The sequence below is a fragment of the Empidonax traillii genome, unplaced genomic scaffold (assembly GCF_003031625.1).
Source record: "Empidonax traillii isolate 1590-97213 ecotype Southwest subspecies unplaced genomic scaffold, ASM303162v1 scaffold1:size7828297, whole genome shotgun sequence".
NCBI classification, from domain to species: Eukaryota; Metazoa; Chordata; class Aves; order Passeriformes; family Tyrannidae; genus Empidonax; species Empidonax traillii.
This window is the reverse complement of record NW_020955194.1, coordinates 1,359,703-1,371,465: the sequence shown is the minus strand read 5'-3', so window position 1 is coordinate 1,371,465 and position 11,763 is coordinate 1,359,703.

Below are 11,763 nucleotides of genomic sequence, written 5' to 3'. Positions count from 1 at the left end.
TTAAAACAATTAACAGCCAAGTCACAAAGATAAATGGGTTGCACATAGACTAAGGAATAAACTTCAGATTTGTGATTTTTGTTTCTAATCTTGATGTAAATTTACACTATTTATAAATACATATTTATTGCTTGAAAATATTTGTGAATGGAATGCTGTTATTTTTTCCAGATTACCTGCCATTGAAATTTTAAGGAGTTCTGTAATTTCAAACACTACTCCTATTACATTTTCTATATGTAAATAAAACTGCTTAGCATTGTACAGAAACTTTTATTAAAATTGTTTAATGTTTAAAGTTTTTCTATTGTTTGAGTTTTAAAAAGATTTTATGTACAGTGCCCAGTTTTTGTTCTTTTTTGAATCTGATTATATATATTTTATATATACTCTTGTGCTTGTGTATATATATAATATATATAGAAACTCGAATATAAATATGTGTATAAAGATTTAGAGACTAAATTTTTCTCGTTTTAAGTTTTACATCTATGGTAGATTTGAGGTGTCTACTGTAAAGTATTGCTTACAAAAGTATGATTATTTTTAAAGAAATATATGGTATGTATCCTCAAGACATAGAATGACCTTCAGACTGGTTTATTGTTAAATTGCACTTTTTGCAATAACAGACCAATAAATAGTTGCTGCCAAAATGTAGTAGTAGAAAGTAAGTAACAGCTAAATTTTAAAGCTCTTCAAGAAAATACCGGCTTTGACAGGGAGTTTGGCACTAGTTTTAGAGGAGGAATGAAGACGACGAATTGGTGGGGATGTTCTCTAGATTTCAACCAAATTGCAACTTATATATTACAATATGTTCTATTAACGATTTTAAAAGTGAAGACTGAATCATCTTGGCGTCATTGTTGACCCCCCCAAAAAAAAGGACGTTGTTTTGTGGTATTCTATTGTATTTTCACATATTTTGTAATACGAATTCACTGGTAAATTTTTGAAGCACTAGGTTTATTTAGGACAAGTTTATAATATATCATTGTAACAGTTTGCAGTTTTAATGATGGTATTTATTTTAAGTTGCTCCTTTCTCATTAGCTTCTTGGAAATGCATTAAATCTAAATTTCAAAATTGATAGCTTTCTTATCGATCAGAGTGGACTGATGCAGAGGGTTCTGCATCGAGCAGTTTCTCCTAATTTCTCATTAGTGGGGTATGTTAGTGATTGCATTGTTAAATTTTTTGTAATCAATGTGAAGTGTTAAAGGCACAGAGCATGCGAGTAGTTTCTTTTGAGCAAAAAGAATCGCCTCTTACGTTGTAGCTTCAAACGAAGGGTGTTTTAATGAAGAATCAGTACAGCTTATCTAATGCTGTGACAGCAGTGGAACCGTAGTTACTACTGACTTTCTTGCTAGTTCTTACAACAGTTGGACAAAAGGGTGTAGAGATTAAAGAAAAGAGTTAACAAATGCTCTTGCCAGCAAAATTATTCAACTAGCAGTTAGGAAGCCAGTATTTGCAGTTCTGTAAAGATGTAAGTCTCAGCTCTTGATAACAAACTCTACAAATCATAATTTTTTTTTTTACTTATGTATTTTATGCAGTCATAAATATTGTAATCTTGACAAACCATGCTGCAACTGAAAAGCTACTCCTTTTACAGTAGTCTTAAACCCAAATAAAAGCAAGATACACTTACCTCAACTAATGGTAAACAAAAAGTCCTCATTTCTCAGTGCTGTAAAAGAACATTGCTAATTAGGGAAAGAGCTGCTGTGCGCTAATCAAAAGGGCTTTGTACCTTTCCTCCCCTTTGGAAAAGAGGATACGGCATTTCTACCAAGGAAGAAAATCCACATTTTGCCCATGGACAAAGTAGAACCAAACCAGTAGAGCAGCACCAGGCAGCACTACTTGTTCTGCGGGAAGGTGGTGTCATGAATTTGAATTGCTGCAGGGCTCCAATATTTTGCAGTTTTCGTGCTTCCTAATCACACTATGCTCCCAAGCCATGGACGGTTTGGATCTGTAAGCTGCTATGATTTAGGTGGCTTTTGTTTCTTTTTAGTAAAAAAACACAAGTTAATATTTTATCAGTTGTACTTACTAAGAAGCACTTGTGCTTCTTCAGTTGCGAAGCTCGAGATGCAAGTGAAACATCTGTAATCTCTGGGTGTTTCCAAGCGTTAGGAGTTGGGCAGGGCGGGGGGAGCCAGAGTCCAAGGCTGAATGGAGAGGACTGGCTTCTTTTTTCCAAGGAATCTCAGTCTTGTGGCCCTTGAGCTCCACAGTTGAGCAGCAGTCACTGCCAATGAAAGATCAAAATGTAAAAGGATGAAAGTGGCCAAAGCTGTGACATTTGTTGCAAGAATTTTCAAAAGGTTTCGGGCTAATACAAAAATTATATTATTAGGTGATGGGATAAAACCAGAGACAAATGGGTGTATAAAAAAACCCAAACACAACAAAACCAAAAAAACATATGAAAAAGTTGCATTAAAGATAAGAAGGAATTAGAAATAAATAGCAACATTTGCTACTGAACTGTGGATCTGAGAACTGTCCTGGAGGAGCTTGACAACAAAGCGATCCCATAAAAGTGGAGAAGGAATAATCATGTGCTGCTGAGCTTAATTAAGCTCTTCCATAAATATATTCAACAGACTGTTTGATTTTTAAGCTTTCCTTCAGGTACATAACTTGAGAGCAGTTGATCTGCTTTTTTGGGGAAAGTCCTACCAGTGGTTACAGTTTAGAAGTAATGGTGATACTGATACCTATGCAAGAAGTATTTAGATAAAAGTCACTCGAAAGTGAGAAGTATCTACTTACAGAAAATTCCTGAAGCTTCCTGAATTTGTATATCAGGTAATAACTTGTTGATCCTAAAGACAGAGTATCCTGAATCCGCTCCTCTCTAGTTGGAAGGGCTTGCAAAGTAGCATAATAATGATGATGCTTTGCTTAAATGAGCTCAGTTCATCAGAGTATTCTTGGATCAAAGATGGGCAGGGCCCAGGTACTCCTCAGCTGGTGATGTCCTGGCCACAAATGCATTTATTGATTAGGAGAAGGAATTTGCAAGGACTCAGCCAAGGTGATGGGGAAGAGGGTTCTCATCCTTGGTTGCTGCACTGATCCTAGAAGGAGGCTCAAGTAAACCTTAGTTAGTGTAGGGGATTAGGAGGAGAGTTTAAGACTGAGCTTTCCTAGCTCAGGGCCTGGGTCCGTAGCAGAGTTGGGCCAGCAGATGAGGGTGGTAGGGAAGCTTCATGTCCATAAGAAGGACATGGAACTGTTGGAGCAGGTTCACAGGAGGCCACCAAGTTGGTAAGAGGGCTGGAGCACCTCCCCTGTGAAAACAGGCTGAGAAAGTTGGTGCTGCTCAGCCTGGAGGAGAGGAGGTCGTGTGGAGACCTCCCAGCAGCATCTGGTATCTGAAGGGACCTGCAAGGAAGCTGGAGAGGGACTCCTTGTGAGGAACTGGAGTGACAGGATGAGGGAATGTGTGCAAATTGAAAGGGGGGAGATTTAGATTAGGTATTAGGAAGAAATTTTTTACTGTGAGGGTGGGGAGACACTGGAACAGGTTGCCCAAGGAGGTTATGGATGCCCCAACCCTGGGCAGTGTTCAAAGCCAGGTTGGATGGGGCTTGGAGCAACCTGGACTAGTGGGAGATATCCCTGCCCACGGGACCCACCTGGTCCCACAGCAGCTTCATTCCAGGAAAACAATGGCATTCCTCCAGAAAGAGGGGACAGCAGGACACTGGGGGGAGGTGGAACATGACTTTTCCTTGTTGGTGCCAGAAACTCCTTGCAAAGCTAAAGATGATACAGAGGAGGAGAGGGAGGGGAGGCTCTGGGCAGAGCCCCCGTGGTGACAGGTTGTGTGGGGTGACAGGGGGTGCAAGCACAGCTGCATGTCTGGGCTGGGAACACGGACAGTCCCTGAGCCCACAGGAGCTGTCACCCTGTCACCGCAGGTGGGAAGAGCTGGAGTGTCGCTCCTGTGCCCGGCAGTGGTGCTGGGCTCTCCCACTGCCTCCAGCAGCAGGGCTGGGTTGTGATGGTTCCTCTCTCACAGAGGGCAGCATGCTCCAGTTTCTAGCAGGATGGACCACCACTCAAATGACATATCCTGTCTGATAGAAGGTATTTTCTGGCCTTGGTCAAATATGTTCTGCTGCCCAGGGTACAGGGAATGACACTTGGTTTGGGATTGAAGCTGGTGAAAAGGGAAACCAAGCCAGAATGGTTGTAGGAGAGAGCAATTTAAAAGTAGCAAAGCCCAGGCAACAATAAATGGATGGGCTAATGGTCAAACAAATGGGCTAAAGCACCAACTCCCCTAGCTCTTGGAGCTGGGAGATTCTTGAAAGGGTCACACCTGAGAAGTCATGTAAGATGTGTCCAGTGACACGTGGCTGGGCTGTCATTTATATCAGCCTTCTGGGCACAGGGAAAGATGAATAGGAATAAAGAAGTTTTCATCCCTTTCCTCTGCAATTTCCAGCACCAAATCAGTGGGAAACTGAGTAGTCCTTTGAGGAAAACTGGGCTTTTCTTGTGGCAGTGGTCAGTCATCTGTGGCTGTCAATGCCATACGCTGAGTGCGGTTCATGTCCTGGCTGCTGCTGGAGCTTTAATCTCTTCAGTTCTAAGATATGTAAAATGTAGGAGTTTGAGGTGTCTTCTTCCCCAGAAAACATCATTGCCAGTGGGCTGTCCCACAAGCTGGCTGACCTTCACAGCAGGAGCTTGAGGGACTTTCCCAGCAGCTAGAGAAGGATGAGAGGTGGGCAATGGCTGCAAACAGGGCTTGGTCACTCAAAATTCAGGTGGGTGGGAAAAGGACCAATTTAAGAACCAAAGTGGATCTCATATAGGAGCAAACATTGGCTGCTGGAGGACAAGTGAGCCACCATTTGGGCTGGGAAGAAAAATCTGAGGACAATAACTAGCAGTAAGTCACAGTTGCCACAGGACTGGGGTTTCTTTGGGGGGTGGGAGGGTGGGGGGAGGTGTGGAGGGGGTTTTGAGAGTAGGGTGTGCAGTGCAATCTGATAAGAGCATCTGCTGTGCTTCAGATCCAGTACTGAAAGGCCTCCTCAAAGGGCAAATGTCTTCATGAGGGAAGATCTGGAAACGTATCCCAGGGGCTCAGGAACTGCTGTCAAGCTCAGGACAGACTTATGGCTCTGTATTTATGTGCAGGACCTTGTCTTGCTTGAGGTGCCAGTGTTATCTGTGGTGTCCTGGATTAAATGCTAATGATTTAGGGACCGATTCATTGCAGACAGGGCAGCTCTGCCAGCTCCTGTTTTGGGCATCAGGAGGAAGGAAGAGCAGGGGGGAGCTGGTTCTGCTGGGCAGGAGAGAGCAAATTAAACCAGCTCTGCCACAGCAGAGCAGCTCCTCGTGTCCCCTGGAGTGTGGGAGCCTTTCAGTGGCACAACAGCTACTCAAAGCTTTCCTGGAGTCCTGTTGGGGGAGAGCCCAGGTGCTCACCCACATTCCCTGGGGATAGATCTGCCTAGGCTGACAGTGGGGGTGGGGGGGGGGGCTGGGAATGTGATGGAGGGGATTTAGGGCTGCTGCTCCTTAATACTCTGCCCGGCCTTTTGCCTGCTGATGTTTCCAAGGCTGTGCAACCCAGAGTGCCTTGTGAGAACACCTGGGAAGGGATGATTTGAGGTGGCAAAGAGGTCGTAGGCAGACCACTCGAGGCAGAAGTGCTGGGGCAGCTTAGGGGTGCTGATACGCAGCCATCAGATAAGGGTGAGGACACCGGATGCCTGGCTGGGAGATTTAAAAATAAAAACTGGGTTTCAGTGACAGGTTGGCTGAGTATAATGTTACTGAGAAATAGCAGTGTGGGCTCAGCCCATTGGTGCCCCATGGGGAGCTGTCCCAAGCTCTCATGTGGCATGATGCAGAGATGTTTTGCAGCAAAACTGGACTCAGTGATCTCAGAGGTCTTCAACCTAACTGATTCTGTGAGAACACTGTCCTTTCGCCACGAACTAGCCTACAACAGATTATGGGCAGGTGGACATCTTAGGAGAAAAAGGCCTCATCTCCACATGGATTAGGTTTCCTTCATCATTAACCATCACTGCACCCAGATACAACGAGATTTTGGTATTACTGAACACGGATGAGGGAAATGGCTGTGTCTGTGTGCACTGAACTGTGGGTTTAACTGTGTGATTCTAAGTCAAGCTGCAGCCTCACAATAAAGTCTCACATCAGCATCTTCATTCTCAGGAAGAATTTCTTCACTGAAGGGGTTGTCAAGCATTGGAATGGGCTGCCCAGGGAGGTAATGGAGTCACCATACCTGTGGTTGTTCAAGAGATGACTGGACATAGCACTTAGTGCTGTGGTTTAGTTGACAAGGTGGTGATCAGTCAAAGGTTGGACTCGATGATCTCACAGGTCTTTTCCAACCTAAATCATTCAGTGATTCTGTGATCCTTCAGCTTTCACCTCTGTGCTCCAGTCAGAAGTTCTACAGGGTTATCTCTGAGATGGACACAGCAGAAAACATTTCCCTTGTAAAAGCAAAATTAAAAGATCGGGGGGAGGAGGGGGGAAAAGTCACAGTTTTTATGAGAAGTGTCTTAGAGGTGCAAGTGTATGATTTTTTTAAAGGGAGCAAATGAAGACAAAAAGGAGCAAAGACTGCCAAGGCAACAGTCTGGGCAGGCAAAAAATGGTTTAACCAAGTGCTTAGTGATTCACCCTCAGTTCTGGTTAACAGAGAAACAATAGTGTCAGTAGTTGATGATACCTTTGAGAAGCCACTCCAGCAGCTACAAAGTAAAAAGCAAGGGTGGAATGAGTTTTCCAGCACTGAACAAAATGAGTTGGCAATTACCATAAGTGCAACTTCAGTTCCTAATTTTCAAAATCAGTGCAAAATGCTGTTTACAGAGCTCGATGGAGCCTTTAGCAATTATGGCTGTGTTGTGAAGAATACCATGGCTAATGCTCTCTATGGCTTATTTACACAACTACGAGATGGGAGAGCATAAGACAGCGCCTGAGTGAAGTGCTGCTGTGTTTGAATAGGTGTTTGATTGCCCTGTGTGTGCCAGGAGTTGGCTTTCTCAGCTCTGTCTGGTGTTTCTCCAGCCTCTGGGTCCCGCTGGCGCCTGCTGGGTAAGAGCCTGAGGACCTGCCAGCACAGCCCGTGGCTTCCTCCCCTCCGGGTCACAGCCCTGAGATGTGCTGGGTGTGATGCTGGACAGTGCTAAGCTGTGCATTAATGTGGAAACTCCACTAGAAAAATCAATTTGGCCTTCAGCTGGGAAATGTTCCCAGTTCCCTCCCCACCACCCACCTCCCCTCCCTCAGGAATTCACCCTGGGGGTGCTGGGGGTACCAGGGGCAGACACAGCAGAGGTGCTGGATGCTGAGGGAAGGTGCTGGGGCAGCTCAGCACCCTCTCCTCTTGCTGCTCACGGGGTTGATGGGTGCTGCCAGGAAAACGAGGAACGGGGCGTTTTCCCTCACAGGTCTCCAAGTTCTGCTGGGAAAGGGTCTTGGGAAAGAATGAGTAGGTTTGTGCTGGCAGGTTTTGGTACCTGGAGAGGGGATGGAGGGGTGGAGCATCTTGCTTCAGCGTTTCCTTTCCTCCCTGCCAGTGATTACCCACGTTTGGCATTTCTGCCTTAGAGCAAAACCCCGGGGAGCTCCTACACTTCAGGGATGGTGGATGCAGGGCAGCAGTGGATATACAGTAGAGAAAGTGGGTTTTTTTCTGCAGCTGAGGAGAAGGGACGTGCGTTTCTTCTCATCTTCCAGAAGCTGGGTGTTGTGTCTGCTTTCAAAAACTTGAAAACACAGGAAAAAAAATCTCACATGGAGAGGAAGAGCTGCTCCCTGCTCTGTCTTTTTTTTTTTTTTTTGCACTTCCTTCCTCGTCAAATTACTTTGGCAAGCTATCTTGCTTGAGATCTGCCAGAGAAGAAACACTCTTTCTCTCTATTCTGGCAAATCTCTAATGTCTTGTGGGCTTTATGTGCTCATTTTGGTGCTTTTCAGTGGTTGTGCTCATCTCTCCCCCTCAAAATACCTTCACTTCCTCTTAACATTTATCTCCATGCTGTCACTGCCAAGCATCCTTAATGTAGCCTTCCTATGCATTGACACACTCCTTGTGTCTCAACCATGCTTATCACCTTCTCTTGGTGTATTTAATTCTCAAAGGGGAGGAAGAATTTGGCTTTGAAGAGCAGGCTGGCATTAGGAGAAGCTTCCAGACCAGAGGATATCATAAAGCAGTTAGCTCAATATTGTACATGGACCTGTGCCTGTCACTGATAATGGCAAATCCACCAGGATACAAGAAAAAAAAAAACCAGTTGTTTTTAAAATAGGCTTTTATTTGTCTGATTGCAAGGTGATTCATTTGTTTGGGCTGGCGGAGAAAGCATTAAATGTCTTCAAAACTTTTAAAAACTGTGAAGGCTTAATGTCCCTCCAACGCTTCCCCACCTTCTTCCCCATTACTGAAATGTTGTTTGAAATGTTGGTTGAACTTGAATTACTTTGTGGTTCTTGATTTGTTGGATTTTTTTTTTTTTTCACATTTGCCTCTTGCCATGCTAAAATACCCTGACTGGAGTCAGTGCTTCCCTTCCACAGGGGGTCATATCTTTCCCCAGCTAATAGAAAATGAACTAGAAAGAGTTGTATTTACATTTTTTGCACTGAAACCCCCCTCACCGTTTCTGCTTTCCTTAATGTATTTATGTACCTGTTTGGCTGGCAGGTTCCTCCAAGCAGAATTCATCTCCTCTGACATGGGGCAGAGTGAGGATGATTGAAAGGAAAAGCAGCCTTGCAGGAACAGATGAAGCTGTTTTGGGTAAGGTACCTAAAGAGCTTCATCAGGGAGTTAATCTCTCAAAAATCCCAAGAACACGAGGAGACAGGAGGAGGGACAAGTTCCTGAGCTACCAGTTTTCACCTGGGAGGAAAGCAAATTCTCTGAGCCCCAGGTTTCCAGACTCTAAAAAGCAAACAAATATCAGATCAACTCTTTTGGGCCATTTTGGCTCTGTGAAAGGAGAGGAACTTGTATTAATCCATGTACAGCCACTGAAGATGTTTCAGATGTTGACATAAAATATCTCTCAAGGGTACCTGCCCTCAAAAATTAAACCAGCTGCACTTTTGCCTGATAACTTGTTTTGGTTATGACAAGAGTTTGTTCTGAGTGAACATTTCCACATGTGCAAAGTGGCCTATCTGGCAAACCAGAGCTTTAATAGGTGTGGGATCTCAAAGCTCCCATGTGTCGTTACACAGCTCTCCCTCCTACTCAGAACTCTGATGTCAAGATGGTTTCTCTGGATTGGGTTAAACTTGTTTCCTTCAAGATGGGTTTGTTTTATGGTTTTGGTGGTGTTTTGTTTTTGTTTTTTTTTTTTTTTCTGAAAAAGGAGTTATGAGTGAAAAATTAGGGTGTTTCCTTGACTCACTTGAGAAGACTGAGTCATTAGTAGCTATGTTGCAATAGCTTTACCATAATATTGTAAAATTGTTCTTTCAGTCTTTCATTTCATAGACATCACAAAACTAAAAACTCTTCTTCCACTAAGAAAGACATTTCCTTGGTCATCAGAAGTGGGCAGCTACTGAAGTGGGAGGTCACCCCAGGAGCCCCAGCCCTTGTTCCACCCATTCCTGAGACATTTGGAAATCACTTGGGCTGGCACATTGGGCCAAATCTGATTTTATGTTTGGGGAGAAATATAAGAAACAAAGAGGAATCCGTGTCCTGTTGTGACTTCCCACTACCCTACAGTCCCTGACGGGGGGATTTCCTCTGCAGTCACCTCTCTTCAGGCTCGTGACATCTTGCCAGGCTGACCTCCCCTGGGAAAACCCTCCCACGCCTGTACCTCTCTGGTTATCCTGTTTTCCTTCGTGCTGCACTGAAACCCCAACTCTTTCCAGGTGCCCTTGGCGGGCTGAGCTCCCAGGAGTCCCTTCTCTGCTCCTGGTTTTCTCCCCACGATGAACATCTGCCTTTAACAGAGTCACACACCCCTGAGCAGAGTCCCTCACTCGCATCCACTGGGTCCTATTTCCACCAGACCCATTATTCCCCAACTGTCCCACAGAGCAGCATCAAAGTCTTTCTGGAGAGGTGGTGCACAACCCCCACCCTCCCTCATGTGCCCCTTGCCCTGACAGATGGGGAGGTTGGGGAGGGTTTTACCTGATTTTAGTCTTTTGACAGAGCCACTTAAACTGTTCCTCCTGTTTCTTCTTTGAGACACTGCTTGTGAGCATCACTGCAAAATACTGATTTCTTCATTCCTTGGGCTGCCTTGCACCGAGTTTTCATGCTGGCCACAGCAGCTCTCCTGGCAGGCTTTCTGCCTCTGATGTTCTTGAGAAAGGCTTTATTGTTGGCCTCTGCGCTGTTAGCAAGTCGCTCCTTGGATTTCTCTTCTGGGGCTGCCTTATTGTAGCCTTGCATCTAATTTGCCTAATTCCTGCATCTGATTTCTCCTTTTTGAAGGGTGCCTGTTTGGTCTGAATCGCTCCCTTGTGCTGCTGTTTAGCCACCTGGGGTATGTGTGTGTGTTTTGTGTTTATTGTTGGCACACATTTACTCTGAACTCTAATGTGGTGCCTTCAAACAGATCCCACTGTTGCAGGGCTCCTCGAGAAAAACTTGGGCAGACATCACAGCAGATCCCACTTTCCTGTTGGGCTCCATATATGGATCAAGACAGTCATGAAGCAGCTCAGAGCTGTCCCTGCAACCTGCAAATCCAGCTTCTGAAAGTTTCCCTCTAGATGAGTTCACTCCTCTGCCAAGTAGCATCCCTCCATCCTTTCCCAGCAGCAGGAGGTGATTTAGGGGACTGCACTGAGGGCCTTTGCTCCCACCTGCTCCACAAGTTGACCCATGCCTCAGAGCAGGAATGGGTGTGCTCACAGGTCTGGGTCTGCAGCAGGGAAAAGAGGGACTTTGTAGTCACAGCTTTCCCATTAATTCTTAATTTTTACATCTGTAGTACTGAGAGTCCTCTGTCCTTTAGTTCAGTCTGTGTTTCTGTCAAATTTATGAACAACCCCTCTCATAAAATCCCACAAACACAGACCTCCCTTGGAACAACACTCTTTTGAAGACTCTGGTCTGGTTAGAAAAGCTCTGGTTGTTTCCACAACCTGCAGCCTTTTATATTTCCTCTCTGATCTGTTAGTGCTGAGGGGTTAGACATTTTTGTGACAAATGTGTGTATCTTTTGATGGAACCCCAAGGTCATAATTTTACTCATGTCCTCCATTCAGGAGCTGCTCTCTTCTGCCTTCCTTCCCTGGTAACTTTATATTGCTGTACATGCAGTCCTTCAGTCATGCAAAAGCTGTATTTTTAGAAAGCTCTGCTTGGCTCCTACCTAGGGACGTGCAGCCATAAAGTTCACCCCTTGCTTGGCCAGTCCTTCCCTGCTCTCCCTGAAGCCAGATGGATGTTCCCTCTCATTAGGTGAAACATTCAGAGGGTTGGTAACCCCAGAACTACTGTTGGAAGAAAAGTCAAACAGATTAACTTTGGAGAGCCTGTCCCTGAGCACGCTGACAAAACAAGTCAATAGCTGTTTGTACACTTTTTTTTCCTGGCCATTTTGCTCACAGAATTCAACAAAGCCACTTCCTACACAGCTTTTTTTTTCTTTCACACCCTTGTAGACACAAAGAGTCAATATTTGTCCCCAGGCAACACAGCCATTAGATGGAAACCCCCTTGACAGTGGGCACCGCTCCTGACC